The sequence below is a fragment of the Engraulis encrasicolus genome, chromosome 18, assembly GCF_034702125.1.
Source record: "Engraulis encrasicolus isolate BLACKSEA-1 chromosome 18, IST_EnEncr_1.0, whole genome shotgun sequence".
NCBI classification, from domain to species: domain Eukaryota; kingdom Metazoa; phylum Chordata; class Actinopteri; order Clupeiformes; family Engraulidae; genus Engraulis; species Engraulis encrasicolus.
In genome coordinates this window covers 52,133,358-52,139,545 of record NC_085874.1, presented here as the reverse complement: position 1 = coordinate 52,139,545, position 6,188 = coordinate 52,133,358, and positions in this window count along the sequence as shown.

Here is a 6,188-nt window from a genome sequence, read left to right as displayed (position 1 = left end):
ATAAATAATTGCCAAATAGGCCTACCGACAAGTTCCATATGTCATAGCAGCTTTCTTAACATAAGGTAGGCCTACATATTTTGACATAAGCTTACTGCATTTCCGCAGAGAAAATGCTATTAGATCTCTCTCACACACACACACACACACACACACACACACACACACACACACACACACACACACACACACACACACACACACACACACACACACACACACACACACAGGATTCAAACAGTGGTCTCACATATACCACACAGCACCAATGTGGACAGCAGAGCAGAGGAGAGGAGAGTAGTGGAGAGGAGAGGAGAGAAGAGGAGAGGAGAGAAGGGGGGGAGAGGAGAGGAGGAGAGGAGATGAGAGAGGAGGAGAGGGGAGGAGAAGAGAGAGGAGAAGAGATGAGAGGAGAAAGGAGGAGGAGTGGAGAGGAGGAGGAGAGGAGCTCAAGGAGAAGAGAGAAGAGGAGATGGGAAAAGAGAGGAGAGGGGGATGGGAAAAGAGAGGAGAGGGGGAGAGGAAAGGAGAGAAGAGAGGAGAGGGGGAGAGGAGAGGAGAGGAAAGGAGAGGAGAGGAGAGGAGAGGAGAGGAGAAAAGGAGGGGAGAAGAGGAGGGTAGGTGAGGGGAGAGTAGTGGAGAGTGTAAGCTCCTTCACAGCCCACTGCTCTCACACACACACACACACAGGATTCAAACAGTGATCTCACATAAACCACACAGCAGCAGCAATGTAGACTGAGCATCACGGCGGATGCTCAAGACACACAGGATTCAAAACATGGTGTCATATAGACCACTGAGCACCACGGCGAACAAACCGGTGTGATAGCTTTCGTGATACGAACTGGATTCTCGTGCAAATGTAGGCCTACATCTACTTGTACGAGGCTACGGCAAGCGATGTGGAACAAAGGTGTGGCAGGAAGCGAATGTCAAAGTAAACAGATATTACACACGCTTCGATATGGTCACCAAATATTTTGGGACTGTCATTTCTGTTATGCCTACACCTTGGAATTAAATCAGAGTCTTGTAGTTACACGGGTATATTTGATTTACCTCAACGGTACCCTGTACTCAACTTTACAAACAGTTACCGGGCACATGAGAATCCGGTGCCCATAACAAAAGCTACCACACTGGACAAGAATCACGGCGGATTCTCTCCCTCCCCACGGGTCTCACAAACACAGGCTTCACACACATAGGAAATTGGTCCTACCTGAACTCGTGCATCAGGTCCATGCGCCGCTCTTTTCCTTCACTTTTGCGTTGTGCATGCTAACGTTACTTTAGCCGGTGCTGTTCATCCAAAGCCCCAAACGTCGCCCCAAACGTCCAAAGCAATTTGGCATTGAATATGAGTAGCCGCGAGGATTTGTGTTTCGTGAGGCTCCTTAGTCCTTAGTAAATTGTTAAGTCGTAAAATCCCATGCGAATGGTCTTCCACACATTCTCGCCGGTTGCAAACAAGACACAGGGGAAACAACAATATTTTCTGCAGTGTTGTACCACTCACTTTGAAATGATCGGGTAGTTATTCTGACCGGTCACCTGAGTAGAAAACCCTTCAGCTCTGTCGGTCCTCCATTCTTTATCACATATTTTCCCCTTGGAAATCCAACTTTGAGAATGCTCTTAGTTTCGTTATGAAATCCACTTGTAGCAGTCAACGTGAACAAGCTAGCCAACAACACCGACTGACTGTACTGTGAACTTCAGATTCGCTATGACGTAACTGTCCAGCAAGACTCAACACCAGAAGGAGTCTGCGGCCAGGCTACTGCTCGCCTCACCATTGTATATTTCAGTGGGCGTTATGCCAAAGCGTCCAGAGTAAAGAAATGATAATCACACGTAGAAAATATTTAAAAAATATCAGGAAATGAGGGCACACCATACATACTTCTATTAAGTGTATAAAAACGTTTAATACAATATTACCAGGTTGCATTCACAGAACGAGCAACATGGCGCATGCGCGCAACTTTGTTAACGAGGGATTGCGCAATCCGGGGTGAGGCCAGTTCAGAGTTGCCCCAAATTCAGCGTATTCGGAGCAATTTGACATGAAATGGGCCAATATTACGATTTTGGCCACGGAAATGATTGAAAATGAGTGAAACTGTTTAAATACTGCTCAAATGGTAGTTATGGTGCAGATGCTCGAAAACAATAGCTGTTATTGTTACTATTATTCACATTAACTGCATCTCATCATTCTCTCTGGAGCTGGTGAGGCCGTGCCTCCCCTGCCGTATTGGAGTGCACGTGCCTGGTATATACCAATAGTGTGGAGTCAGCCCCTCTGCAACTAGGAAGGGGCACCAGGCAAGGCTGCCCTCTCTCTCCATTACTTTTTGTCATGGCACTAGAACCATTTGCTGAGAAGATTAGAACTAACCCTCTGATAAAAGGAGTTACTGCACACACACACCATCATACAATTTCACTTTATGCTGATGATACACTATTGTTTATAACTGACCCTTTGTCATCATTGCCTCAGCTACTAGCGGACATTCAAACATTTTCTGAAGTTTCAGGTTATAAGGTAAATCTACAAAAGTCAATTGCTTGCCCGCTCAATATTATAAAAGATGATGACATAAAAAAAGAATGCCCTTTCTCTTGGTCAATACATGGGTTCAAATATCTTGGAATACAAGTAACACCTTCTTTAGAAAAACTATTTACGACAAACTACAACTTTTTGTTGGAGGTTTGTCAAAACAAGCTGCAGACTTGGACCACTCTTCCATTCTCTCTCATTGGTAAGATCAATGTGGTCAAAATGAGTATACTCCCTAGGTTCATTTATGCTTTTATTATGTTACCATGTCATGTCCCGTCTTCTTTTTTTAAGCTAATTAATACATCTTTAACAAAATTTATATGGAACAATAAAACACCAAGGGTTAAGCTAGCTACTTTATCTAAATCCTATGTTAAAGGGGGGCTAGGACTCCCTAACTTTCAGTGGTATTACTGGGCCTGCCAGGTAAGAAATATTGTAAGTTGGAAATTAGAAACTAGCACTCTTTGGGTATCACTTGAATCATCAACATGTCATCCATTAGATATTATGTCAACACTTTACATTAAGACTCTACGTCTTCCGACAACTGTAGAAGAGTTACCTCCACTACAAGCTACTCTGAAAGCATGGCAGGACTGTAACCGGTTCCTAGATAAAGATAGTTTGATAAGTGTACATTCTCCCATTGCATCCAACCCAGACTTCTTAGCTCTTTCACAAACAAATTTTCGAAACTGGACACTTAATGGTCTGAAGACTTTTTCAGACATGTTTGACAAGGATTCTGAGTCTGTGAAATCATTTGCAGACATCACTAGAGAATATGAAATTCCTAGATCAGATTTTTAAAGTACTTGCAGGTCCGCCACATCATGGTCCATTTGCAAGAAAATGGACAACTTAGATTCTGCCCTACAGAACCGGAACAATTCATATCCTCGGCCTCCTCTGTTAAGGGGAAGATATCTCTTTTTTATAAAAAGTTATCTGAAAGATCACAGAACTCTTTTTTGCCATTGAAATCAATTTGGGAACTTGATCTAAAACATAATTTCAGTGAGAAAGAGTGGTTAAGAATGTGTACAGATTTCACCTCTCCCGTGGCTACAGATATTAAAATTAAGGAAAGTAATTATAAATTTCTTTACAAATATTATCTAACCCCAGTTAAGCTTAACAAATTTGATGAAGTAAATTCTCCTTTGTGTAAGAAATGTGGAACTGAACTGGGGACATTTATGCATTTATTTTGGGACTGCAAAGTTGTTTATTCTTTCTGGGAGAAGATTCACGAAGCAATCCAAGATATGTGTGAGTGCACTTTTGATCTCTGTCCTAGGTTGTATTTGTTGAATTATGGGTTGGGAAATGTGTTCCCTTACGCAAAGAAATGTGTTTTTGTAATATTATGTCACTTTGCCAGAAAATGCATACTCATGAATTGGATATCGCAGTCAGGACCGACTCTTTCACAATGGTTAGATCAGATAATACACTTCTTAACGATGGAAGAAAGTATAAACACACAACACCTGAAACAGTTGGATGTCAGGTCTACATGGTCCTTAGTACATAAATACATAGACACAGTAAAACTTACAAACCTAAGTTAAGCATATAGGGTAGACCTCTATGTGAAGTGGGTAGGAAATAATTGTATGTATTTTTTATTTTTTTATGTTTGTTTGTTTGTTTTTGTTGTTGTTTATTCTTCCTTTGTCTAGTGGACAAGTGCTGTCCACTTTGTGTGATGTTTGTGTGATATGTGTAAAACTGTAAATAAAAAAAATAAATAAAAAAAATTCGCGAAACAAACATGGCACTATGCAGGTAAAATGAATACTTTAAAGTCATAGAAAAAAAAAACAACGTTTCCAACTTGTGCAATCTATTGTTGCACCACACAGTTTATGCATCAGCCTTTGAAACAATATTTCTCTTTTGTACAGTACAAAATTGTGCATTTAAACAAACAAAAACAGCTTTAACTTAACATAAAACTCTTTACACATTTCCTTTTTTCCCCCTTCAACACAACCCTTTCACAGCTTGTTAGAGACTGGCGCAGTGCAATTCAAAGGTGCATCGTCATTTAGTGTTAGTGCCGCCAGACCTCTTATTGGCTCTACCCCCAAACGCACACAAAATAAGACTCCAGGGGTACGTTTCTCGACAGTGTCGTTGCTATCCAAGTTAGCAACTTACCAGCTAAGTTAGTTGTTAACTTAGCTGCTAAGTTACTTAGCTGCTAACAGTAAGTTGCTAACTGGCTCGCGATGACACGTCAAGAAATGGGATCCAGTAACTCACTCCAGTCTAGTAACCTCCAGTCCTCTCCTTTCGTTTGTGGTCTCGTGATGTGAGGCAGTACGTCATTGACGTCGGAGTTTTCATTCAATATCTCACAAAAAGCACACTTACTTACTTAATCCTGTTTGCCCCGTCTGGAGCATAGGGCCTCAGACACAAAAAGCACAATTCAAAAGGTAATTTCTCATTTGCAACAGAGAGGTTTTAAGGGTATTACAAGAGACTCCACTCGCCACTTTTACGGGTGGTACTGCACTCTAGGAGCTCCAACGGAGGAGTGCAGACTCCATTCAGAATGAATAGGCTGTGCTCGCTTGACAGCACCCCTAGGTGAACTGCAGACATGGGTCGAATAGAGCAGGGGGAGGCTGTTTGTAAACCGGCTGTGTTTTCAATCAGGAACAGCCGCTCCAAATATAGCTGTGCCTACACTGACAACTTGCCAGCCATGCCTCCATGACAACAATGATGTCAGTGTAGACACAGCAACATGTGGAGCGGCTGCTCCCCACTCAACTCCTGATTGCAAAGACAAAATTACCTTTGAATTGGCTTTTGCCAGATATCGAATAAAACCTCCTCAGTCATTGGCTTCATTCGTGATGAAGCAGTGATGCTTTTGCTGGGCAGCACGCATGCACACTTCACCAGTTCGATGCATTGTGTGTCTAGAAAATTCTAACCAGAATGCATCAAACTGGCAAAGTGTGCATGCACATTGCCTAGCAAAAGCATCACCGTTTCATCACAAAGAAACCCAGTGACATACGTGGGCCCATCTCAAAACCTAGTGCAGTGCACTTCCAAGTGTATCAGCCTAATTAGTAACACACCCAGAGATTGGTGAACTCTACGGAATATCCAATCCCTGGGTTTGACTAATAAAGAGTATCCAAATAGTATCCAATCACTGGGCGTGACTAATTGGGCTGAAACACTTGGAAGTGCACTGCACTAGGTTTTGAGAAGGGCCCATTACTTCGCGTCACGAGACCACAAGCGAGATCAGAGGACGGCAGGAGCTGGACTACAGTGCTACTGGACCCTGTTCTTCTTCAGAGGCTGCCCAAGTGGTAACAGCAATTTGGCAAACAAAACCGTTGACAAACAAAATATATATATATATTTTTTATATACTGTATATACATAATATCAGATTTTCTACACTACTAAAGGGAGAGAAAGGGAGGTCTGCAAGACGCCATGCCACTACGTACAGCATGCCTTGTTGAGGAGGTAGCCGGTGGAGATGGTGTATACACCGCTAGTCATCATGTCGGATTAAGACAAAGGGGGGCCTACACTACAAAACCTGGGATGCATTTCTCAAAGCCAT